The 27,926-nt window shown below is 37.7% G+C and overlaps 1 protein-coding gene across 3 annotated transcripts in view; it reads left to right on the top strand.

Annotated features, from left to right (window-relative positions):
- Nucleotides 1-27,926, top strand: part of SEMA3A (semaphorin 3A) — a 276,486-nt gene that overhangs the window by 113,086 nt on the left and 135,474 nt on the right. The gene's annotated exons all lie outside the window — the stretch shown is intronic.

Raw genomic sequence — 27,926 nt, 5'->3', positions numbered from 1 at the left:
CTCACTGCTTTTCCTTATCTTGCAAAGGGGAAACTGACATTGGAAGAAATTCCTGAAAACGTTTTCTTGAAAAGCCCCTCTGTGCTGCGGTCGGTACCAGGCAGTTTAAACCCAGACAAAGAAGAGTTAGTTGCGATTGCAGACGAGGACTCCGGATCGTGCTGATCCCTATTAGAGCATTTTTTCAGTCTTGTGCTATTTCACCGGACTTTACTCTTCAAGACGATGAGTCGCGTTTGGCCACCCAGTTCACCTCCCCCCGTGCTGGGCATGCAGTGCAGCCACAATTCCAGATCTGCTTTAAACATCATGGAATGGATAAAGATTTATATATATATATTTAAATTTTATATTTTAGGCATGAAGTGGTTAATTTTCCAGTCATGAATATTCAGTTTGTACAAATCTGACAATCAGATGCCTAACATAAGCAGTAGATGGTGGGTTTGCCAAGAAACTATAAACTGAAAGGAACAGATCAGTCCAGAAAAGGAGGAGAGGACTGCTAGGCACCAGAAAATGCTGCCTATGGATGTTTAATGCAGTGCGATTTATTTGAGCCGGGGTTGTTTTCGGTGTAGTCTGATGTGTGTCATTGGAGATCACAGGGAAGGTGTAACTGAAGAAAGAGAGCTGTGAGATTACGTTTATGTTTGAAATTGTGTAATGCCACTCACACTGCAGTTGTCAGTAATTAACTTTTGTATAATAGTGCCAGTATTAAAGGAGAACAGTGAAGTAGAAGGCTCTTCTCTTTATCAGCATAGTTCCACTCTAAGTACATTTTCAGAACAATTCATTAAATCTGGAGAATGTACAACTGGGAAAGAAGTTTAGAATGTAAGAGCTGTATCTTTTTTAAACGGAGAGCTGTACACCTAGGTACATACACATCTCTCGGAAGAGCTGCCTCCTCATAATTCTTAGATTATTGATGGCTGAGAGAAGGAGCTGCAGCTACAGTTCTGAAAGGAGAGAAGAAAAATGACACATTGCTTCTATAGAGGGAAAAAGAGAACATGTGTGTGCATGCCTGGTCATAGATGTCAATCTCAGTTTACAGCATAGTGTCAGTATATCTCTTGCCAGTAGAAATACGCTTTCCTTCTTTTTTTCATCTTTCTAGTGCTGCAAATGAGAGGGGGAAGTCCTCGGATACAGGGCAGGCGTCATTTCACACTCCAGATGAAATAAAGAATTAAGCACCTGCAAAACTTGGATGCTTTGTGTGAAATAAATGCATGTGCTGGGTTTCTTAAAGAACACATATGTGCATTTTTATGTGTATTTAAACTTGAAAATACATGAATGAAAAGAACACTTTAAGGGGTTCAGAGTCTGCTAATGAGAAAAAAATATATTTAACACAAAATTGGTTTTTTTTGAGTAATGAAGTCTGAAGAAAGCTTCTACATTAACTACATGTCATCTCAGAAAACTCATTAAAAAAAACTCTTAATTGCTTCCAAACTTCTACAATCATATTGAAACTCAGATTAGTATACAGAAGCATAAATGCTATAAAAATATAATGTAAAGGGGTTTAATGATTAATTAATTATGGTTGGGTTTTTTTTCACCCTTTTAAAGTTTATCTATGGCTCAAGTCTGCTACCCCTGCTCATATTGGATAAATGCACAGAAACTAATTTCAAAGAGTTGCCAAATGTGACTGATGGTGGTTTTCTTCCTTTCTTGTCTCTTTTTTTCTCTTAGTTTTTTTTTATCCACCCTGCTGGTGCTGGATCTATGGACCCTTTAAAAAATGTTTTGCTACTCTGCCTATTGGTTGTTTTCCAGTTCTGCTCTTGATGGGATAAAGAGTCTCATTGTCATTTTTTAAAATATCAGATATCAAATTTTGCTATGTGGCCAGTCCTATATGAACAAAACAGGAAACTGAGTTGAACATCAAAACTCTTTCATACTTGGTCAGTCATTGTGCAACAAAAATGTGTTCAAATGGTGAGCAACCCTGTTTCCTATCTAGTGAAGACAGTAAATGTGTACTTAATCCAAAGCAAGTTGAAATCTGAAGGAATTCACAGTGTAGCCTTTGATTCACATATTTGATTTCAAACGTGTAACTCTAAAAATCAGATCGGACTGCTCACATACTTAATGTTAAGTTCTGGTGTAAGTGCTTGGCCAGGTCAATAGGAGAGTGCTGCTGCATTGGTCCCCAGGTATGGGGATATCATTATTAATCAGAGAAGACTAATCCTTGTTAGCTGGTGCTTTTCTAGACAAATTTTGCTTCCAGCAAAGTGCTCAGTGCACAGATCAATGTTAACACCTTGCGTAGGAACATCCTTAAGTGCTGTGGGTATTGAAAATACGTCTTCTAGGCACTGACAGAATACCTCACATGCTAATACTTATTTCTCTGGATATACTTCACCGCCATGTGACTGCGTGATACCAAGTGATTAATCTCTATTTAAACTGCTTACAAGTATAAAAAGAAGCTACTCAGTTTCTTACCCATTTGTCATCTCCATGAAGAGATGTGGTTGAGTAAAATAAACTTACAATATTGGAAAAAAAAACCCCAAACATGCAAGGTAAAAAGAGTGACCCGGTGACTTCACTTTTCTGTGACCATCGTTGTGCTTTCTTTTAAGATGTATGCTTGTTGTTTGGCTAAACAAATACCTTGGAGCTAATTGTCGGTGCTTTATTTCAAAAGAAAATCAAGGATGTATTTTAACTTCTTGTTTGTCTCGACTAATTAGATGTCAAACATGGTTAAAAAGTTCAGGCATTTGCTTTAAAAATTAGCAAAATGAGCCATGAAGGGTTAAATCCCTGCCAACCTTGATTTCCTATGGTCACTGGCTTTCAAAGGCCTAGTATTAGCTCTGCCATTTCCCTGGTTGCTGGACAGAAGTTTTGGTGAACTCCTGTTTTTACTTCCTCTTAGCTTCTCACTGTACAGTCTTGCAGAAGATTAAAAGTGTCCTATGGCACATGGTATGGATGGGAAATGACAGAGAAGGTGTATAAATGCATCGTTAAGGCCACATCTGTGATCTGAAAAGGTTCTTTCTGTTCATTGTGAAAAAGAGTGCTGGTTATTTGGTTTGCATCACCTGGATTCTGCTGGCATATTAAAGAAAAGAAAATTGAGGAGAGCAGTAGGGAAATTCTTGTCCACCTGGAATCTGTGGTGAAGCTCCTGTTCAGTAGCTTATGGGTTTTGCCCTGTACTTTATAAAGCTTCCAAGCATTTTCATCTTTGTGCATGGATTGGAAAGGTTTTGCTCAGATGATACTCATGTCCTTATTTCAGTCAAAAGGAATTAATATGATTAAAAGCCTGATCCAAAGTTCATTGAAGTCACTAAATGCTGGATCATAGCCTAAATGTGGTAAAACCAGCCATAAAACTGAAAGCTCAGTTGAGCTCTTCAACCACTGAGCTCCTCTTCTTGTGTCTTTCAAAGACTTTGTGTCCTTATTGTAGAGTAACAAGAAATGTCATTGTTGATATATCAAAAGAAAAAGAATCTTCCCTTGAAGAGTGTAGGGAGCTTTTTCTTGCCTTTTTTTGTGTGTGTTTTTTCTAATATCATTGACTTCAATTCTGATGTTGGTTTTAAGTCTCTATATTGTGTCACCAGGTCACAGATTCTGTTCAGGAAACTCCTATTGAGCGCAGAGTTCTCAGAAAGATGGTGATCAAGTTGAGTGTGCGAAGTTTAAAACAATAAATACAACCTTAACTCCAGATGGATTTCTTATATAATTTATTGTTTTGTATTTTCTTTTGCTGTCCTCTGCATGGGGAGGTAACAGCACAAACTGAGATGGAACCAGCTATGGTACTCTTTAAATATAAACAAATAAGCCCAATGAAAGTTTCCATTAACAATTCCTTGATTTCCAGATTTTTTTCATAAAGCAGCCCTGATTTTTGCCTCCACATGAGTAAATCTTGTCAACCCAATTTTCTCAAATCCATCTGTCACGTCTTATTTGTCTATTGAAAATTACTAAATGCTGTAAGTATGTTTTGCAAGAGTACATGTGTGGTTCTCCTTTGTTATTGTTGCTCAATTGGATACATATTACTTGAGAAAAAGTAAGTGGAAAAGCATTGCACACAGATTTAGCTGTATTGCTCCCTGGCTTCAATTCAAGCCATATTAAAAGTAAGTGTCTTGTTTAAAGTTGCAGTGATAGTGACAACTACTCCATCCTTGATGTGCAATTGATTTACAATTTTATAGCATGGATTTTCATCCAGATGAAATCCTGGCCCTAGTGAAAGCAATGGCAAAACTTCTGTCTGTTTCAATCTGTCCCACGTGGGGTGATGAGGGTGGAATGGCACCACACTGAATTACCTGTATGCACACTAATGTAAATATGATACCTGGCTTGTAGTTTGTTCACCCAGTCTGGTTGTAGTTGATGACCTGCCAGTGGGTTTGATTGTGGTTTTTCCTTTCCTTCAAACTTTATAACTCACAATTCAATACCTCTACAAATATTGAGAAAGCAGGACAAAGTGGGAGAAGGAAATGGGGAGAGAAATATTGGCAGGGGAGCCTGTTTCTCTTGAGCTGGGACCAGTATTGGAGTTTGTCTCAGATTTCAAGGTGTCTGCTTAAAAACCTTCGCTTAAACTATCTTGTAAGAATACTGTCTGAGGGAAAAGCCTCTCCGACATGCCTGAAAGTGAGAGAACAGCCCTGTCTTAGGAGGAAGACTGTGAAGGAAAGTAAACCAGTGTCATCGGCATCTCTACCTTCCACCATTCATGACAACATTTCTGCACAGCTCCAGTGCTCTTAGACTTCACAGTTCAGTCAGTGCAGGAGGCTGCAGGACAGTGAAGGTACCAGATGCATCCACAGCCACATCAGTTTTTTTGGTTTTTTTTTCCCCCAAAATAATGAGTCTTTCAGGGAAGATCTCTGTATATTGGTCTTTCTATCAACTGGTTGATTGGGGTCTTACCAAGACCTGGAAACTCTCAGGGAGATGGTAGGACTACCCTGCCTGGCTCTGACAGCTCACAGGCTGACAGGAGGGAAAAGCTGATGAAGGAAGTGCCTAAGCTCAGATCTTGCCTATATAGGGAAATTTTCAGCTAGCTAATTAGGGCCTGAGACAGGCAGTGTAATTGGAACAAGGAGGGTGAAAACCTAGCCCAGCATTCTCATTTTGCATTTCTAACTTTCCCATTTAATTCCAGTGGAAAAAGTGGTTTCTGAATTACAGAGCCTCCCTTTTCTAAGAAGCTGGAGTTCTATATAATTATTTTTACTGTATGGCTTGCAAATGACTGTATTATTCATGGAAGGTGCTGTATTGCCAGCCATGGAAACTCTACTCTTGCTGCAGTCAAGGTGTGCAGCACCTACTTGTATTGTTTGTAACAGCATCTTTAAAACTCTGACTTAGTGGGGAATTTAAATATCCACAGTTACACTGAGCTCAGTGAATCTTCTGATATGTGAAATCTGCCTTAAAATTGACTTCTATGCTTCAAGATTTTGATCAGGACTGAGGTACTTATCTATTTGCTTAGAGTTTATTCAGGTGTATACTTATTCCATAACATTTAGCAAAACAGTGTTTAAAATGAGAAACCCAGTCATAGCAGGTTGTTACAAATGTAAATGGGTTATTTTTATAATCTCTCCTGCAGGCGACTCTGTATGCACAGAAAGCATTTCCATGGAGTTCCCACCTGAAAAGAAACCATGAAATGATTTGTATTTTTAACTCATTCTTTCTTCTTGGAAGTGTTTTTCAGTTTTAATTTAATGTATTGCTATACTGTGATCCTTTTAATATGGTTTTGGTTTTCTTAATCACTGATTCTGCATATGGCCTTTAATGCCCACAGCTGCTGCTAGAGAATCTTCTTTATTTACTTCCTCTGGCCTACAGACTTTTCCCTCGTGTACACCTGGAACACTACAATGGAAGCGCCTTCAATACAAAGTTATTCCAGTATTTTCAACATTTTCTTCATCAGTTGGAGCCTGAGTTGACCCCATTCAATCTGAAGACAAATCACATCTTCACCTGAGGCAGTGCCTAAGTGACTGAGAAGAAAACAAATCCTTCTAAGTGGTGTCAATGGTTGTGACATTTTCCAGTTGTTTGAAAGCTAAAAAGGGTAAAATTGTTTTCAGGCTCCCACGCACTTATTTTTAAGCAAATGTGTGGGGTGGACCCTGGGAGCATTATGTCAAACTTTTAAATGGAGGTACTGTAACCTGTATGGTGCTCTTGTTAGCTAAGGCTACATGTAAAAATTGTTGCTGCTGTTGTGCTGGTGGGCAATTCAGCGAATTCCTTCCCTTGCAGGATTAAAGCTCCCTTCAGAAATGTCTGCAAGTTCACGGTCCTCCCACATAGAGCCTTCATATAGGTTAGCTGCTCTCTTCCAGTAACAGCTGTGAATAGTGAGAATAACTGTGTGGATAGTACTTTTACTTGACTTTTCCTATTTTTTTTTTTTCAAATGGGATAGTGTCTGAATATACAAGAGAGAAAAAAGGATGGCCACAGCTGTTGAGAGCATCAGAAATCTTCAGCGTCTTGTAACCTTTCTCTTGCACCACAGGAGGTTCTCTGTGGTGTCTTTCTCTTTCTTTGTGACTGACACAGTCAGCCACTTTAGGCTCTTTTCACTCTCAGGGGAAGGAGAGGTGCCTCCAGAGAGCTAATCTTGGGTTAGACAGACTGAATGAGACTTTAAGGGTGCTCATCACTTGTCATTGAGTGTAACAGGAATTAAGCTTCTTGTTCATTTATTTAGTTTCTTTCTCTCTGGGAATGTATCAAAAGAAGGTACTAATGCACTGCTACAGAAGAACTTAGTCTGTATTCTGATCTAAATCTTCCTAATTTAAGAAAGTGTTTTTGCCTAAATGAGTATATAAGCAGTGTAAAAATTGAGCTGATTTAACATACATACAACCTCAGTATCTGTGATCTTGAGGTCACCAGTGACTGTGTCTAAATTTGCACCAAACTTACAGTATAGAAAGAAATAAACAGTACCACTACAATTTTCATATTCTTAAAACAATTACCTAATTTGCTTCTCACATTTCCCATGTCTCTCCTCCTTAATAAGCTCATCCCAAATCCAGTGACACATGCTGGAAGTGACTGTCTGGGGCTACAGAGCTTTACTAATTTAATGGCTTAATCATTTAGAGCTTTCAATAAGCTGTCCCCTGGCTAGCTCCGTTACCATCTGAATGTTTCTGTGCTTTAAAGGGAAAAACATATTCAAGATTCAGTTTCATAAAGCATGGTTTGCAAATAAAATCTGTGTGGATATGTGCAATTCAAAGGACAGGTGTCTTTACCCCGAGTCTACACTTTTTCAGCTGAACTATTTCAATAGTGAGAATGGGATGAAACCTAATTTATTGATTTCTAAAAATTCTAAATAGTTTTAAAGTTTGGGGGATTCTTTTCTTCCTTTGGGGATTACAGATCCCCCTTGAACTAGACATATCTACAGCAATCTGTGAAATGTGTGAGCACTACTCTACTTTGTGTCAGATCTCGTTTTCATCCTTTGCTGTTTGATAGCCAAATGCAGTAAAGTCAGAAGTTTTTGCCATTCTTCTAATGATTTAAAATTGTTTGACATTTATTGGGCTGCCTGCTTATCTCTCCAGCTGGATGTTGCAGAAACTTTAGAAGCAAGCAGTCAAATAAAATTCTCATCTCTTATAAATATTTTCATGCAAAGCTGGATCTTGCAGGGAGCAATCTGAGGAATGAAGTAGTTATTTGCTTTCATCTAACTTGTGGAAGGAGGAAAAAGAAAGCTGTCCTTTACTCCTCACTCTAATGAAGCAAAGCTCATGTTGATTCTGACAGCCCCTCTTGGCTCCTTTTGAAATTCCAGCCTTGTATGAGAAAAGGACACAAAAAAGCTCTGTGAGATAATTTAAAGGATTTAGAGTTGCCTTTCAAGGGAGATGGGTTGGTGGTCTTTTCTAGAGGAATCACATGATAAATACAGCTCACAAACATCCAAAAGATCTGCAGAGAGTGCAGGGTACAGCTTTCATCTCCAGCTGATGCTGTAATAGCAGTAACTCTCCTTTGCTAGACACAGATCCCATGTGAGGCCAGGGCACAGAGTGAGGTCCCTTAAGATGAAGTGGTGATTTCAGGGTGTTAATAGTACATTGAATTTTTTCATGGGTTTCCTAGTGCAACTTCATTGCTTTTTCATGAATGTGGAGTCTGAAATGGTTCTAACTCCTAAGGAAGCTCTTTTTCTCAAAGCACAACAAAGGTCATGTCAGTAATGATTAGTGTTGCTCTGTGGTATCTGTAGACCAACTTTGAATCTCCTCCACTACACCAGGTCCTTTCCAAGGTCTTCATCCTGCTAGGCCCATGTTACAAATCCAGTTCCTGTCGAGTGATAGGAGGTACAGCAGAAATGATGTCTGGGAATTTGGGAAAAACAACTTTATCTTCAAGACTGGGTTTTTCCCCACATTCACTTCTACTACAGCAAATGAACTCTATCAAAACTTAGTTATTCTTGCTCTGATGGCCTTGTAGACAGCAACATAAATGTTGAGGTACCTGCAAATTGTTAGGAAATTGCTTCATTCTGAATTGCTGCTCTTCCAAGAAGTGTCGAGAATCTACCCAACAAGATCGAGTGTATATTCAGTTGTACAGAAAGATGTGATAACATTTTCAAAGAGCTCTAGTTGTCACTTCTCTGCAAGGTCACAAACATCAGCAAAGCTGTATTCCAGGGTGTTGGCTGTTGGGTTATAAGTATGATAAACCTCAGTTTACATTTTTGTTCCAAATGTGTATCCTTAGTTGTTTGTTCTCTAGCCATAAAAACTGACCTGCAACAAGTTGGCAAGTGAGAGCTCTTCTCAAGTGAAAAGATGCAGGAATCTGTTAAAATTGAAGGAAACTTTTCATACCTCATTTTAAAGTTTTATGAAGTAAAGTATTAACAACAATATTATATGATTAATATTTTGCTTTTCTCTACAGCTTGTAGTATTGAGACCAAATTTTTAATTCTGATTGTTCAGGTTTTTTTTTTTTTTCATCTGCAGTTAGAAATTACCTTATATTCTACATCCTTTTCTTGTATACTTTTACAAATTTGTGTGTTTCACCATTCTTTAAACCTGAATTGTGACTCATTTCTTTACTGGACAATAGTCATAAATCAGGAAAGATTTTTTTTAATCTCACCTACATCACCTACAAATGGAGGTTAGACATTTACAGAAACCCAGCACCACAGCTGATGATACACAGAGACTCTGTACTGTGAAGAGAATCAAAGAAAGTACCATAGATGTGAAATCCTATTAAGTCCTTGGCTGTTCTCTGTCAGCTTCTTCACCTGTAAAGTGTTATTAAGTGATTTTGTGAGGAATTGCTGGAGGTCAGAGACTTGCCATGCTTATTCAGAGCTATATCCTACTTCAGAATAATCCCATTCATGTGTGTATTCAAAGTTCAGTCAGAATTTATTTTTGATCAACATATAAAGGCCTTACAGGTACTTTAAAGTGATTATAATAGTAATATTCACAGCTGTGTGTAACTATGACATGAAACACATCCCTATTATCCAGGAAGCATATTTAATTCAATTCTATTTGGGTATTCCAGACAATTTTAGACAGGACCTCTTCAAAATGTTTTTTGGAGTATTCACCTCACTTGGGACATTTTCTCCCTTTCTAATCAGTCTGAACATACTTTACCAAGCCACTGGTGCTAAACACTCCCTGGCTCCTTCAGGTGTATGTGTTTCCTTCCCAAGAGATTTTGGACAAAAACTTTCTCTTTCTTTGGGCATACATCCTTTTTTATGACTTTCCATATCCCAAGTGTTCCCCAATCTTCTCCAGGATGAGGGCAACCTTTCCTAGACATTTGGGGAAGTATTCAGTAATCAGTTGAGTCAGTTATAATTGCCTATCATTTGTGACTCACTCACTGGAAAACTGTTTGACAGCCCTAGTTCAGACCTAATAATGAGGATAAACTGCTGTAATAAATTCATAAGTAGAATTTTGCATCTCAGAAAGATTCACATCCTCATTGCTAAAATAAATAAGAAAGCACCTGTTCCCTTTATCAGCCTACTGTATTAAAATAAAATTTGTGTTTCATATATTCCACAAACCTTAAATGCAGCATTTAAATTTTATCTTCAGTGAATTATCTCAAGGAATGTTTGTCTTTGCTTTTATACTTCCTGATGCCACTTACATGATGTAATTGTTGTTTCGAATAGCATTCTTTTTCCATAACAAGCTGACCATTTTTATGCCATTAATTAAGAAGTACACAGAAAATAAATTTTTTTGTGTGATTTTGATGTACTTTTGAACTTCAGATGCAAGTTGGTAGTTTAACATGTTAAACCATGTTGGCTTACTTGTTCACATGCTACATTGTTTTGGGGTTGAGGGTTTTTTTTCCTTACAGGTTTGCTGGTGCTAGAATAGCCAAGTTCAATTCTTGAGGTTGGCAAATAGGCCAGCTGAGAGCAATGGGAAAGGTTCTGTTTACTGTTGTCAAAAGACTTTTTCATACATTTGCAGAGAGACAGATGTCAAGTGTCATGTGTATTGTTATCATATATTAGAAATTTTAAGCAGTTATGGACTATTCTGGTATAAACCAAATGTAACATCATAACTGTGACTGCAGTGCTGCATGTTTAAACCCCTGATTCTGGTAATTGACATTTTACCAAAGGGAATGAGGACATGTCTGAGCAATGCATCTTGTAGCTTTTTAATACAATTTCCATAGCTGAGACCATAAACAGCCCCTTAAGGTTGTTTCTCGTAATTGCCACTCTCTTAAAATTTTTTTTCTGCCAGTATGTAGGAATATGATAAATACTGAATTTTGTTTCACTGTAGGTTCACCTCCATTACTATGCATAGAAACTATTTTACCTTATGCCAGACATATGGAAGTGATCAATGTATGTAAATTGTATGAGGAGAGGTGAAATACAGCTTTCTAGACAAGGAAATGTGTACTTGTTTCTGGTTATAGGATACTGAGAATGCACCAGAAGAGACTTTAAGTCTTAAGACAAGTTTTCATTTAAAAGTAAAAATTGGTGAGAGGGGAGAATAGTGGTGTTTTTTGATAATCACCATGAAAGCACAGTTTTGTCCTGAGCTGAACTGCCCAGTCAGGTCTCGGGGTTTAAGAAGGCAATTGCTTGCATGTGCAGGGCCAGGCCATGGACCTCCTCCTGAAATGCAGAGGTGAATTGTTCTGGGACCCACGGTGCTCAGTAGTACAAGGCGAGTTTCTTCAAACACAGGGTTTAACTGTTTAAATGTCTACTTTTTATTTTCCTCCTCTGATGTCATGGTGCCCACAGTGCAATGACTTGAGCCTATTCTAAAAACCAGGTTTTGAGGGGCTGAGTTATTTTTTGGAGGAAAAACCAAGAGCTTATTTCAGTTATGCTTTTCAAATCTGTTTTAAACTTAGTGTCCCCCAGATGGTGACTAAGAAATCAATATTTATTTTATGACTAATAAGCATTCACTGTGCTCCCCAAATTTTCCATTCCAATAAAGTTGGATTTTTTTTCATATTCAGTATTGCAGAATAGGAAACTAATCTAGAGTCTGGCAGTCTTTTATTCTAAGGCATTGTCATAGCTTTCATTCTGAGTTGAAAAATGGACAGATCATTGGATTTCATATATGTGTGGAGGAGCTGTCAAAGTTCCCATTTGCATGTGAATGGTCAGCTGAGGTAGGAAGGGGGATATGTAAATAATTCTCTAGCTAGCTCCTGGCAAAGATCATTGTATTTCAAAGTACTGTGAAAAGCAGCACCATAAAACTTTAACCTATTCACTGGTATGGAAACTCCCACACCTTAAATTGATCTACTCTAATAATGACCACTTGGGGAAAAATGAATCTTAAAAAGCAATATCAGGTCTCCAAGTGCTATACATTTTCTACCTCTTTTAATATTTCATAAAAGATAAGCTAAAAAAAGCCACTCTTTCTTCTCCCCCAATGAAGGGGAGAGAAAAAAGGGAAAAAAACTGGACAAGATCTAAGCAGTAAGCAGATGTAGCCCTTCATTGAAAATCTGGCAGATAAGTGTGATAGGAGTGAAAGAAATGTAAACTATTTGAGTATTATTCTGTATTATGTCAGTATCTGACCTAGGAGCCACCCAAAAAAACCATTATTATAGTCTTCCTTACAAACTGCCCATCATTTCACTATTCTGTTCTGCTGCTGTAATTCAGTACATGCTCAGCTAGATAAATCTGAATGTTGTAGTTTAAAATCAAATGTGTCCTTCAAAATACACAGTTCTTCATGTATCCAAAACAGCAAAAAAGTAAAAGCAAACAGTAGAAAAATGAGGAACATGGAGAAAAACAAAATCTTAATAGGCTCGGAATCAGACAGTTTTCTACATATTTTTTTGTGCCTCATATCTGTTTAGATAGAATTGGCATGCGTATATATGGAAAGACAATGTTTTACTAAGCCCTTTATGCCTGAAATAGCTTCAAAATCTGTGATTAGGCAGGCACAGGGTCTACAAAATGTTTCCAAAGTAAAGTTCACCTCCAAAATTGATATGGGTTATGTACCTACCCCTGATAACGAGATAGCTTGGGACTGTTGCTGTAGTTTTATAATTTCCCTGGTATTGTTTTGTAGTCTCCATCTACTTACCTTAAAATACCATGATGTATTTCATTCAACCTCCATATTTCAGAAAATAATTATTGTCACCTCTGTAATCCTTTACAGCGCACTCTTTCTTTCTCACAAAGCTTCTGTGCACTTACTTGGTCTGGTTATACTGTTCCAAAAAACTTACAAAGTTAAATGCATTTTAATTCACTAAATTTACAAAGGGCAGTTATTCAATGGCTCTGGGCTTTGTTCTATTACATAATATTCATGTAATGAAATGTGATTTGTCTTGGTATTTACCAGGAGATTAAAAACAACAACATAAAAGGACTAACAGATTCCTACTTACATGAGTAGTCCTTTTGATTTCAATGTACCTGGCCCTTGTGGTGTGAAGTGCCCTTTTGAAATGCTATGCAAGTTATTCTTCACTTGGAAAATAATCAACCAACGAACCCAAGCAATTGTAGAAATAACTTGAAATTTTTTTTCAGCCCATGTAATGGGAAGAAATTATGCAAAAACTGTTCAAAATGTAGTTTTCCTCAAATGAAAGTTTTTATTCAGTAATAATGCCTCTTGATCTGTTTTATCCCATGTTTCTGCTGTGCTCCACTAGAGGAGGATTCCCTGCCTTGCTGTGGTTGATTGTATCCTCATGTCCAGTGGGATAAAACATTAGTTAAAGTCACTATGAAAGACCCTTAGTCTGGTAGATATTTGAGTAGGAATATGAAATGTGATCTGATTTTTTGAATGGCCAGGCAATTTTAAACTGAGTTTTTGAGGAAAGGAATGTCATATCTTATCCAAGCCCTGTCCCATTTTCCTTGTTAATGGGTCTTTCCATTAAACCTTCTGTGCTGAAGCCCATCTGTTGACTATGTGGAGCACACATTAGGCAGTTCTGCTGATTCAAGCACAGTAACTTTTGGTAAAGTAATACCACAATATTGGAATTTGGTTTCCACAATGCAGCAGTTCTGTTTCAATAACCATTCCTAATCCATCAAAAAAGGACACAGCATTGTGGGAACTTATATCCTTTTACTAGATTATTACTTATTTATTGTAGCTAAGGCTCCAGGCACTTTGAGTGAAAGTTGCTCTGACTTCTTCTCACACGAGCTCGTTGGAGAGAGCCCAGGAGATCTCCCCACGGCAGGAAACTCCAGAGCTGCTTTCCTGCCACTCCAAATAGCTGCTAAGGCTAGCAACTGAGCAAGGAATCCCTGCTCCTTTTCAAACATCAGTCTGACAAAGTGGGACAGCGAGCACGGGGCCATGTGCTCCCTCACCCCAGACATCTTGTCAGTGGGCTCTCAGTGCTCTTTGCAAAACAGCAAGAGGAATCTCAGATTGCAACTACTCAGATGTAGCCACTTGTGCAGACACTTCTATTACCCTAAAATTTATTGTGGTTTGTGTCACATGTTAAAGAAACGCAGAAAGTCTCAAATGCAGTAGAGGGTGGTGAGGCAATAAAATTTTTCACATTTTATGATAGGTGTGCATTTAAAGAAGGAAGCAAAAATAATATTTTCTATTAAAAACAGGGCCATAAACCATTTGTGGCATAGAATCCAATGGGAAACACATTTACAAAACTTCTGGTTATGGTGCTGTTGACTGTGAAGTTCTTCAGTAGACTGTAAGGGGCATCAATTTAATTAATGAGAGCTGTTGTTTAAATTATGTTAGCAATCAGTGAACAGCCCACAGAGTAGCTCATGAGTTAGTCTATGATGTCTTGGAACAGAAGCATCCTAATGCTTCTTTAATGCTGGCCATGGATGATGTTGGAAGGCAGAAATTGCATTTATTATTACCATACATGCAAGAGATTCACATACAAGAAAGGCCACGTGCTGTAAGGGAGCCCCTGAGCCTGTTCAAGTGATAACTAAAGTACACGTGACCAGCAGACATCTGTACAAAACTGTCAGCCCAGTGGGGTGATGGAGTACATCACCAGGGTACATGGAGTGTAAAGGCAGCATGAGAAGCTCCTTCCTTCTCCTGTTGTGTCCTGCTGAGACCAGAAGCTCTCACCCACTTCACTGCTCTTGCAAAGGGAATTTTTTCGGGTCTGGCTAGGCGCAAGCTATCCCTCTGTGATGCCAAGCAGAGGGAAGAAACGTACCAAATTCTGAACTGTGGAAATATCCTTAGGTGCATGCATGCATTTGTCTACATAATGTATATAAATATGAAGCTATTTACACACCCATACTTGGCCCAGATCCACAGACAATGCAAAATTACACCACACCCCACTGCAAGTTATTTTTAGCTCCTCCTCAATGTAAATGTCTAGTTCATAATTAAGTTTCAAAATAATGAATGATGTGTCTTGTGTTTCAGTGGGTATAAGCATTTGCATTGCATAGTGAATGATTTAAGCATGAAAGGTCTTGCATTCCTAAATCTGTTACAGAATGTGGGTGGGAGGTGGATCTTTGCTCATACCAGGAAACAAAGACTGAATGAATATTTGTCATGATGTTTCATCGAAGCAGTGTTAATGTTGAAGATACCTTGTGGCAAGACTGAGAGCTTGCTTACTGTAAAGTTTTCTGAAAACTGGGGCATTTTAGTGTTTGTAATGGGTATTGGTTGGTGCTGTAGCCACCCAGCCATGAGCCTTATGCAATAGGCAATTAATTAAGCCAGAAATGAGGGAGATCAAATGCTATTAAACCACCCTCCCTAAAAAAAAACAACCCAAAACTCAAACCAAAGAACAAAAAAAACACCTGAAAAAACCCAGCACAATTTTCTCTAAGTTTGACATTAGGGCTGCTAGGAATTATGTCTTGTCATGTCCTCATGTTCTTTCCTTCATCATTTGTGGCTGGTCTTCAGTATTAGGGTGGCTTCCTCATGAGGCTGCCTTTTGGTCCAGCTGGATAGCCCTGTTCTGGTGTTCCCATCTCCAAGATCAGTGTGGACATTTTGCCATAAGTTCATGTAATGAGTCTTGCACCTAGAGACAAGATGATCCCCATGTACACCTGCTAAAGAGAAATTGCAAGACCAAAGAAGGAAAGAAAGAAAAGAAAAATCAAGAAAAAAAAAAGAAAGGAAGAAAGAATAATAAGAATAAAAAGTTGTTTTCTTTATTTTCTTCAGCAGTGTCTGTATGTCTTAAACTGGATTGTAATGGAATGTTATCCTTACATGCATTGAAAAAAACAGTACAAAACAAAACCCACAACAACAACAACAACGAAAACCCCAAGGAGAGCTATTTCTAATAAAAACATTACTCATACTAGGATCATAGCCCTGACCTTACATTTATTGGCATACATGCAAACTTAGAAAGCTGTGTGGATGTTGGCCATATGCAAATCCATCCATCCATAAATCAGCATACAGACTGGAGACTGCACAGCTGAAGTGACTGTAATGGTAAATGAAACCTTTCACCACCAGGTCAAATGCAGTTCAGCATATGTGGTAAATGGAAAAGCACTATCATGCAGGAATTGATCTGTGGCGTGTGTAAAACGAGTGACTGACCAGTTCATGCTGTTTACCACCACAGCTGGCTCCCCATGTCGGACCTGGCAGATAAGTTGGAGCTGCAGTGGCAAAGCAGTGAAGCAACCTGGCAGAGAATTTGCCTTATGGGACTGTCTGGTAGTGCATTACAAGGATTAGGCAGGCGTTTTTCATCAAAATGAATTGTCAATGAAAAAGGAAGTTTCCGTTTAATCCAAATTTTCCACCAGTTCTATCCAAATGAAAACATTACTTTGGACTGTGGTGCTGATCTAAGACACATAATATTATATTCATCTGACATTAACCTCTGTGTGTTCAGGGTAGCAGCAGGGTTTGTAAAAGGTTCATGTGGTTTTCCTGCTTTCTTGCCCAGTCTTTTCTGAACAGGACAGTTAACTCCCATTCAAATCTTTGAGAGTGCTCAGAGATCAGCATAAGGCTTATATGATAGCAGGATAGCAAAAACCATATAGCTCTGTCTCAAATCCTGGGCAAGAGGTTCAAATCAGGGATGAGGCAGGTTTATCATTTGTATAAGGTGGAATTCACTGTCAGGGGTTGCCATGTGAGACAGGACACACCCAGAAGCATTTCCAGGCTTACTGATTCTGGGATATGACTTGGCCACGGCTGAACTGTGGAGTGTATTTTTCGCCCTTACAATCTAAGGAAGTTGGACACCCTGACCAGAAAAAACATAGATAAAATTATAAAAACCAAGAATCACACCTTTCTGGATTTTTTTTTTTCCTAAGTTGTCACTCTGAGAAGTTCAGTATTTTGACTGTTTGACTTAATTTGAAAACAGATGTTGGAATATTGTAATTTCCCTTGAGACAAAAAAAAAAAAAAATCCTTTTCTCAGCTTTCTTTATTTCTGCTATGAAACCATGTTTTCACAGAGAAACAGTGCTTCATAAAGCTCCTATGTGAGTTGCGAAGCTCTAAACCAGCTTGACACATTCAGCTATGTGTTAATGTCAAAACATAGTTCTCAACATTTATTGCAGCTAAAACAGCATTAAAAATTTATGTCTGAGTCTTTGATATAATTCAATACATTATTTTAAAAATGAGTATTGTTACTGATTATAATTTGCTTAACAGAGCATTTGCTCTACTTTTAAAGAATAAATCTTTTAAGACATTGATAAGTTGAGATATGTGTTCACCTTCATGTTTCAAGGATGTTAATAATGCCAGGAAGATTAGTCTTGTGGCTAATGTGTGAATGGATAGATGTTCTTCAGTTCCAGGATCTTACACAAACATTTTCAGTAATGTCAGACAATATCCCTGTGCCCCAGCTTCTAATCTGTACAGGCTTTTTGTTTTATTTTCAGTGACACTGTATATGTTTTGAAGGCAAGGACTATGCTTTTGCGCAATGAAATTCTATCTGGACTTTTCAGAACAAGTAGTACAACTGATAAATAACAGGGTTATTTAGTTCAAGGCTCAAACAAACATCTGAGCACTAAGAAAATTACTCTTACTCTTGCTTTCTGGTATAAAGAAATATTTTTTTTATTATTTTTGAAAATTCCTTAACAGTATAATCAGATTAATTCCACAAATCCAAGAAATTTAGTTACTTTAGCAGCTTTAGTTACATTTCTTGCCTGATACCTTTTTGATTGCATTGTTTTTGCTACTGAGAAGTGAATGTCTTTAGGAACTTACTCCTTTTAGTGGGAGTCAAAAAAAAAGTGGTTTTAGTTAAAAAGGTTACTTTTTCCTTCTGTCTTAAAGATTCTTTAATTGATAATGCCACTATATATAAAATGCAAATCTGACAATTTTCCTCCTCAAAATTTTTCCCTTACAGTCTTTTTCACGTTATGCAATTCTCTGGATATAAAGACTGGAAAACTATTCAAGTTTGTTGCACACATACATTCATTCCAATATGAAGAGATATGTCTGTCTTACATTTCTGGTGAGGAGAGGCAGTTCCCATTTCATTTTGATTGGTGCTGAAACTCTTTCTTTGTGCATTCTCTTTCTTCTTCCTTTTTTTTTTTTAATTTTAGTCTGTGGTTTCAGGTGTAGTTTGTCATATCAGTCGACTGGAACACTATAGATTATCAGGGGACTTCCAGGTGTCACACAAGAAGAATGACTGTTTTCCAAAACAAGCTGTGCAGTCCTCTAGGCTCTGGCATAGATGAATATGTGAGTGTTACTACGCATAGAAAACAGTTCTGAAAAGGTAATCCCATGTTGAATTTGAATGTTAAGGAAACCACCTACTCATTCTGAGGGGCTTAACCTTTCTTCAGGAGGTAAGTCTGGAACAATGGCCCTTATTTACAAAAGGTTTCCTTTATTTTCCATAAGGAATACAAAACCAGAATTTCTCCCGTGCTAGAGTTGCTCCTTCCTTGCTGTAAGTACGCATTGCCATTGTTGATTCACTCAAATAGAGATTATTACAGTAATAATTAGTGACAAGTTATGTGTTATTTTGAAATAACACACATTATGGTTCACATCATGTCTTCAGAGACCCAAGCAATGTGTTGTTTCACAGTGACAAATGCTAGAAAGTGTTTGCACTTATGAATAAAATATTCTCCATGCATTTTGACTTTCAAGTGTGCTTTGTGCAAGAGCATTAGGATGTGGCGTCATCACAGGCATCCTAAACTCTGTGACCTCCTGCCTGGATTACTGCTCTCCCTTCTGTGACACTTGTTGCAAGCTTTTGGAAAACATCAGTGGACTTTGATCAGTCCTTTAAACTGGTTGTGCCTCTGCCTTGAACCATTTGAGGTTCTGGATGGGATTCAAGTCCTCGGTATTGTTCTTTGGAAGTGCAATCTGAAGCCTATTGAACTCAGTAAGAATTTTCCTACTAATTTTGGTGCCTTGTAAACGAGGCCACAGTCTTTAGTTATAGCTGATGTTCCAACATGCCTTCTCTTTCTGACCTCAGCCCCAAGAGCTTGCCTTACCTGCAGGGACAGCCCAAGGTGTGATACTATTTGCTTGCCTGGGCTTTCTGACAAACTCTTTTAGGTGATATATCAACAGCTATGCAAGCTGGAAAGTGCTTTAACATACAGGAATGATGCGAGTGCCAATTTTTGCACATTCGCTTGCCAGCTAAATGCAGTCCTTGCTTTGGTCTCCTGGAACTGAGCTATTATGTGTGTGTGACAGCTGAAAATTAAGAATGGTAACATAAAGCAGTGTAGGACCTGGTGTTACGCAAACTACCCCAGGCCTGGAGTGAAATGTGTTGTGTCACTGTGTCTTTCATTAGACTGTTCAGGATGCTGCAGGTCTGCTGGGGCAGATCAACGTTCAGTCCAAGTGTAGCCAGTGGAGCCTTTTCCATTGGACTGCTGGTGAATTTATTCTCACTCAAGAAATATCCAGGACTGTATTTTGTAGCAAAATCCAGAAAAAATGTGAATCAAATCATAAGCACATCTTTTCCAGTTCCAGTGCAATTTACCTCCTACATAATGTTTCGAATATAGAAAGTATTTCAAGAGGAAAATCTCACATGGATTAATGTTTGTTGGTTGCCAAGGCAATAGTTTGGAGACCTTTCTAGCACAAAACAGATAATATTGTATGCAGAAGTAGATTATTATGAGGAGAAAATTGATTGATGTTAGGGAAGACAACGAGTGAGTGTCTGTTTTACCTTTTAGAGATCATATTAATTTTGCCTTGGTCAGTTTTCCACTCATTGACATACTTCTGTGCTGTTACTTGAATGTCAGGAGAAATTAAATTTCCCCATGAAGGCTGGATGCCACTGTACAATGGAAAACAGTGTTTCTGTGTGGAAAACCTGACAGTTCATTTAACAAGTCAGCCCTAAGGTAGGCTGGGAGCTGAGACGCTGTCGAAATAATGGTCATGCCAAGGTCATACTGTGACTCCTTGGGAGACATGGGGAAAGGACACAACCACATTTGTCCTCAGTTATTCAAGTCTTGAACAGGCAGAAACTAAAAAAAGTCAACCTGGACTCAGCCAGGAAAAAAAAAAAAAAAAGTGATCTATTTTAATTATGAGGAATAAAATGTAAGGTACATTAGCAGATGCTACAAGATTGAAAACTGACAAAAAGCAGTTGATATATAAAGATGGAAAATAAACTGAGAATTTCTGTATTTATTTATTGTTAGCAAGTTGTGTCTTTAAATTCTCTTCTGTAATCATAAAAGAGCATCAGTATTTTGAACTTTTCCAAACCAAACATGACCAGGGACCTGACCAAAAGAAGGCATCTAGACAGCATTGACTCCCAATCATTTCAAGTCTAGCAAGAGATTACAAGGGCATTTCTGACACGAATGGGAGCTGTATCCTGCACAGTTCTGTTCCAGAATACATCTGTAGCAGCTCTTCCTCCCTTTTTTTATAGTCTTCCTACCATCATGATCCAGTCCACATTCTAGAAGGTGTAAAGTAACCATATTCCTTTCTGGTTGAACATCCTTGACTCCTTGCCATTTACTACTTGGTTTTGTCTCTGCCATTGTACCTCTACAGCTCTCTTTACAGCTCTTCTAAGCAAAGACAGGACAAAGTGATAATGAATTTTTATATTCTTTGATTGACTGATTTCAAGTTATATTCAGTTTTATCTACACCCTTTGATATTTCTAAAGCACATCAGAACCTCAGTTTTTCAAAGGTAACTTGTCAGCAGAAGTGTTGGATGTTTAACACCTTTGAAAGTACTGTCTTTTGAAAGACAAACCATATCAAAATAATATTGTTCATTCATCCTTTAAAAGTTATGTGTTCTTCTCATCTCTGCCCCACACTATACATTTTTAAAATCAAGTCCATAGATCAATTAGATCAATTTTAATCAGATGTCCCAGTAGTCTCTGTGCCTTCTAGTGTATATTCTGATATATATAGTATAAAGTAAGATAAAAATGTTGCAAGTACATTATATTGCAATGTCTCCTGGATACTAGAGAGAAATAGAACCAAAAAAGAATAATAAAAAAAAAAAATCTTGAGACTTTTACCAGAAATCCAAGCAAAATTTTTCAGACTTTGAAACATATTAAAGTTTTTGGTTTTTTTCTGTAGTATTTTCTTTTACTTGCTGTAGTGGTTTTCACTGACCTGAAGAAGTAGGCCATACCAGTTTTCTGATATTTTCCACTCCACTGGATCAGAGGGCTGCTAATCTCTCTTGCCATGAGATTCTCTTTGTATCTCAAGTAAGAATTTTCTGTCTTGGCATCTTAATTATTTACCTGAGAGACTTATTATTTACCTGAGAGACTTTCAGGTGATATCATATCACTGCCTTCATCAGAGAGATCTGGCAAGGTGCTAATGTTGTCTAGCATTTTCCAAGGACGATGCACAGACAGTATCCTCACAGAGTCTAACACATTTTGATATGTAATTATCAGAGAACTCAGACATGGGATGCTTTCTGACTCAAGAACTGAAGGTTTTACAAATTTTATTTGTACAGAGGTTCCTTAATTGTTCATTACTGCAGACTCCTACTCCTCATCTGTAATTATGTTGCACCAGCAGGTGTTTGTTTTCTCCTGCTGCTTCTGCTCCAGATGAATTTGGCACATTTTTCCCTGGAATGTGGGGGGCTGTTTCTGTTTCCATTGTGGGTATGGGTCAAGGTCATATTTGGTCAATCTGGAGACAGTGGCACCAGGCATGCACTGAAGTTAGAAATGTTTGCACTCCATAACCCAGATGTCCTGTCCTTAATCGTGATACCTGTGTAAGAGTAGCCTCCCAGCATGAATGTCTGTTATGGACTATGACTGTTTTTTTGCTGGACAAATAAGATGTGTATGAAGGTCACAAGGATTCCAGGCTGAGCTGCCAGAATAAACTGTGTATTACAGTGGTCTGGGAAAGCTTGATTCAGGATCCACTCATGCCACTGTTAAGATCCTGTATATGCAGTGAACGTTATATTTTCTTGCATGAGGTGTAGAAAATTACCCTAGATGTCAGTCTGTCATGCTTGGTAGGAAATATATATAGGCATGTTACAATATTCCCTGTGATCACAAAACTCCCAGGAAATGTGTGGCATTGTGCCAGCTGCATTCAGTGCAGCTGCAAAATGTACTCAAAGATCAACCATGAGGTTACCAAGACAGCTCATGTAGTTGTCAGGAAGTTTTTGATTACAAAATGCTCAAAGAATAAGGAACTTCTTCTAGTATTCTTTCTGTGAACAGTCATACTAAGCCCAGAGTTTTGGAAATTATTCCAGTTATCCTGTCTCTGCTGGTGGTGTCTGATGAAATAGGTGTTGACTAATGGTCAGGGCTAGCAATACATATGGACTGACATTGATCACCCCATCCCTGTGGGGCATGAGGTAAGGAAAAGCAGCAAGAAACAAAATAGGGCACAGTGATCTGTAATAAGATATACAGGCCTAAAATATTCCTATGCATGCATATACGGTTTTTCTACATAGGTCTTGAAATAAAATAATTTTTAGAAAGTAGAAATGGGTATTGTGAACTTTAGGAATATGATCCTATATTATAAAAATCCAGAATAAAGTGAAACCAGACACTGGATTCCCCATGTCTCTATTAAAAGCAAGTGCAAAAGGAGTGTATGGGCTTTACAATATGACTTTTCCATAGAGGTTAAAGCAGCAGGCTCCCAGAAGTAGGGTGCAAGTCTTCAGACCAGTTTTCAAGAAGAGGAGCCGAGTCTCAAACCATGATTTGTACCCTCAAAACCAAATTAAATTTAATGTTTCAACTGTTAAGTGGAGATAGTGCTACCAGATCATCTTTGAACCGTGTCTGGAGGCTAAAGAGTGAAAAGTATTGATATTTTTAATAATAAATAATAATAGACCTTACAGATGATTTGTCTTCACTAATTTAACTAAAACTCTCTTGAGATGATTACACTGATATTAGACTCTGTTTGTTTACCACATAGTGCTGTGCTTTGTAGGAACACTAAGTTAAGAAAGAGGAGAACATTGTGAAGACAAAGAATTTACAGTATCTGAAAATTAAACCTCTCTACCACAATTGATAAAGTACTAAAGGGCCTGTGACTTAAATGTTGATCAGATCACATTAGAAAATGGAAACATTATTACTGAAGAGTTAAACTGTGAATTCCTGAAAAGTTATATATCTGTTTACCAGGGCAAAGTTTGACATTGTGATATTACTTCTGAAAGTAGGGACACCTTGCACAGCGTTCACATGAACACGTTACACTTTTTTCTTAAATGTGTTGATTTTTAACAGTAACAGTTTTTTGTTTCCAAAGTCTAAAAATATAAACAAAGTAAGATTTTGAGACAAAAGAGAACTTTAAAAAAAAAACCTGGAAGGATGGGAAAATGTTGTTAAGGCTTTAGGCACACACATGTATAGACCTTCAAATCTGCCGTAGGAAGTAAGGACTATTAAAAAAGAAAAGTATGAGATTTTTGACTGATTTTACAATACTATACATTTTAGAACATTACTACTAGAACATCTGGCTTTTGGGTGAAGACAGTGAAAAGGGCACCTTTTCACTTTTTTGCATCTCTTTTACATGGCCTTGGATTTCTGTTTTGAATTCATGTCAGGATCTGTATTGAAAATAAAAGCTCTAAAAAAATAGAGTATAAACCAAAATAATCAGATACGAACTTCAACAATATGAACCTCTTATACTGGGTGTAAGAGCCTATTTAACGGGATTTCTGTTCATCATGCTTTATAATTCAGTGTGATATTGTATTCCATCACCAGCAGCTTAATTTATTTCTTTCACCATCTGCTCTTTTTTTTTATTCTTCCATGCCAAAAATTCAATAGCACTCAATGAGCAAAGCAAAACTATTCTGTATTTCAACTAAACTTGTTTTATGCTGTTGTTATTGAGAATATATTGGCCTATTTCTTACACCGGTTTGTTTAGCTAACCGAGCCTTTTGTTTACTAAACCAGCAAAATGTGAAACAGTAAATACTGTGTGAGATATTAGTGCCAGCACTTCTATAGCTGTTACTTTATGAGACAAATATCAGGCCAGTTGTTTTTTAATTACAGGCAATAGCTGAAGCTTAATAAGTGTGACTGTCCTTGCCACAGCTCTGTCCAGCCCATCCCTTGCACAGAGCAGGCTGAGCCACATGCACAAACACAGACCAGTAGTCAAAGCACTCCCCATGCCAAGCCTTGGTAATCTATCAATATCTCAAAATGTCCTTTGTATGTTCCCTGAGCCGCCAAAATAATTATGTAAGTTTTGTGAGCTCTCATTAACACCTTCTGTTCCTGTGGAGATGGAGAGATGTACGAGTCTTCAGAATACAAAGTTTTAGATCAGACCACTTTGTTCAATACAGGACTAAATGAAAATTAAAATCAGTAACACACGAACTTTCTTGGAGGTCTGAAATGGAGCAGGGGTAAGGACCACTTCAAGGCAGTATCCATCCATCTGTGATAGGCGTACATAAAGGGTTTCATGTCACATATTGCAAAGAAATGATGGAAAATAAGTTTAGAAACTTTGCTTTGTGGCTTCCAAACTGCCATTGCTGCTCTGGTCTGAATTGGAATATATTGGACCTAGGCCATTTTATCATTCATGTCCCACAAAGCACTATAGTACTTAGGTTGGGTTGGACATTAAATTCTATAACCTTAATCTTGTTTCTTCTTTCACATAACATGATGCCATTAAATTTCGCATCATGGTATCTTTAAGTTAGTACTTTCAGCTGACTAGTTCTGAATGACATGCAAATGATAGAGTATATGATCTGTCCAAAAATGCCATGGCAGAACTCTTGTAGTTCTTCCAGGAAAGGACTCATGCTCTTTTGTATCGGGAACAAAGGATAATAAAATATGTTTTACTAGGGAAAATAGAACTAGCTGCACAGAATTCCTTTCCATAGGAACTTATAATTTAATACAATTCTTTCTTCTACTAAATACTATTACTGTAATGCCAGGAATTATGTTGGATTTTGGGTTCATATCCCAACTGTACAATTCAGGATATGCTTCAGACCTGTGTATTCAAATAATTTTATTCAGACTGTGGCTAACATAAACAGAGAAGCAATTTAAAGAAACTTGACGCAGGTTAGTCTGAAAGTCTAGTAGACATAATGATTAATATTTCCAGGAAGGCTGATGATTAGGAAAAATAATGATATAGAGAAGAGCTTAGAGGAAAAAAAAAAAGAGAAAAAAAAAAAGATGGAAAAGTACTCTTACTGAAAATTATTGGTAACCTAAACCATCTGAAAAAATAGGGTTTGTAGTAGAAGCCCTTAAAGTTATAACAGAAGTAAAAATAACACAATTATTAAATTAAGGATAATTGAGAGATAAAATAATGTGATTGATAAGTGGCTCTTGTTTTTCCTCTCCGATTTCAAACAGAGCACAATATTAATTTAGGATTCATCAAACACATGTGATGAAAGACAAAGAACTAGTAGGAAAAATATGTCGTGCCTTACACAGTCATCATTATAAGATGTAGCTCTTTGTCAGCTACCAATTTATCAGCACTGAGAGTGCTTGCCTGCTGCACCTAACAACATCCTCATGCCAACAGTGCTGTTTTCTCTTGAAGTCTCATTTATCTTCCTACACAGGTCATTAAAGTTTGAACCTGCTTGCTTGAAGTTGTGTCTATGGTTGCCACTTTCTCTGTATCCACCCCCACAGTGTTCTTGTGCTCCTGAGATATCTTTATTTTAACAACAGCAGCAAAATTACTGGCATTTTCACTGACAGAAAATTGGGGAAAGCTTTTGTCTTAGTTTTATCTCAGTTTGTAATTTTAACTAGTTGCAATAGTTTTCTCTTAACTACAGGATCTCAGTTTTAGGGGACTTGGTCAACCTTAGAGTTTCTTCTCTCAGCTGAATAACACATGGCACACATACACTGCTATTATCTTAGGTGTCTTAGCTTGTTTTACCCCACTGATTCTACTTTAGGTGCCTGTGTGCCCTGACATAAATCCCTAATTCATCATTGTGATTGTTCCTACTTGAGGAAAGAAGTTTACCATGTAGACTGCTTTAGAAATGGCAGGATATGTATGTTAAAAAAAAAAAAAAAATATGCCTGTGTGAAAACAACAGTAGCTGTTAAAAAAAGTAAGCGCTTGCTTTACCCTTATAGATTATGATAGTGGGCAGGTGTATCTTTAAAAAATCAGAGTATTTTGTTTGGAAGGGGCTGCTGCAAGTCCGTGGGTTTAACATCCAGCCCCTGCCCCCAGCAAGGCTGACTAAATCAGGTTGTCCAGGGCTCTCTCCAGGCAACTTTAGAGTATCTTCAAGTTGGAAATTCCAGAGCCTCTCTCTAGCCTTCTGTGCCAGTGGTTGACATTGAAGAAGCTTGATCTGGTTTGTAACCAAAATTTGCTGTGCTTACTCTTGTCACTGGGCACTTTAGTATCAACCTTTTCTGCAGCCTCCCATTGAGTAGTTCAGGCCAGCGATGAGATGTTGCCTTAGCAGACAACCATTTTGTGTATTTAGGGATCAGTACTGTAATATACTCTAGCAGAAAGTAATTGTAAAGATTACAGGAGATCAGCTAGTACAGAAAGTGCCAGCACAGTTTCTGACTGGGAAAGAATAATTATCCATGTTCTGTACTGATACTCTCACTGCTGGATGACATACAAACTAAATTCCTTGAATTGAAAGCAGACAGCATTTAATTATAATATAATTCTATATTATTATTATTTTTAATAAAAATGTAACTGGATTCCTGTAAAACTTAGGTATTTGAACATTTTCCTAGTCCTCTTTGTTTTGATAGACATAGTGTGTATTTTGATTCCATGCTTTTTTTTCTAGTGTTATGCTGCTCGAGTTGTTTGGCACATGACTGTTCCAAATGACTGGCTACCTGTATTCCATCTCTGGATCACATATACTGTATATATGAGATCTGATTATTCTGGCACTGCTGGGGCTGCATCTGGCTTCTGGGTAACATCACCTCTTCCTGAACATAAATTGGATGGAGTGAAACCAACAGTCCCTCAGTTCCTTCATGCTGTCATTGCTCATTTTGATTTCTCTTTGTGCAGTGTAACTTTTGATACCAATACCTGCTTACCAGGGTGGACAGTGGAGTTATTGTAACTTGTGTGTCTGGTGTGGAGGAGCTTAATTCTTACAGTTTTCTCTTTTACTACACTGCTTAGTTAGGTAAAATGAAAATAAATCTTATTAATGGTAGAGACAGGTTTGTTTCTCGTTCTGGCTCAGAGTTCTGGAGATGCTGAAGGAAGACAGCTGGTATAGACATACAGTCCAGTAAGTCAAGGAATTGAGGAAGAACATCTGTAGGAGATACAAGAATATTTGATTTCAATAAGGCAGACATAGCAGTGTCATCTACTCTTCTTAGCCAAATGACTTAAGAAAAATTTGAGAACATTACTATATGTTATGCCCTTTGGAACAGTATGTGGGAGTAATTCAGAAGAATCTGAACGTGCAAACTGAGTGCTCTGCTCTCCTCCACATGAATGCTTTTTAATTACAGGTTACTGGAATAGGCAAAAATGCACAGCAAAATCTAGCTTCTGTGGCACATGCCTTTAAATGTGGTAAAGAGGAGCTCAGGTGTGCCTTATTAGAGCTCTAAAAATACTACATACTCAAAGCATTCCAAGATTTCTTGGCTTTATGAGACCACAGTTGGCAAATACCACATGAAGTCAGGCCTTATT

This window comes from Lonchura striata, chromosome 1A, assembly GCF_050655825.1.
Source record: "Lonchura striata isolate lonStrDom1 chromosome 1A, ASM5065582v1, whole genome shotgun sequence".
Lineage (NCBI taxonomy): Eukaryota > Metazoa > Chordata > Aves > Passeriformes > Estrildidae > Lonchura > Lonchura striata.
This window is presented reverse-complemented; position numbering and strand designations above follow the sequence as displayed.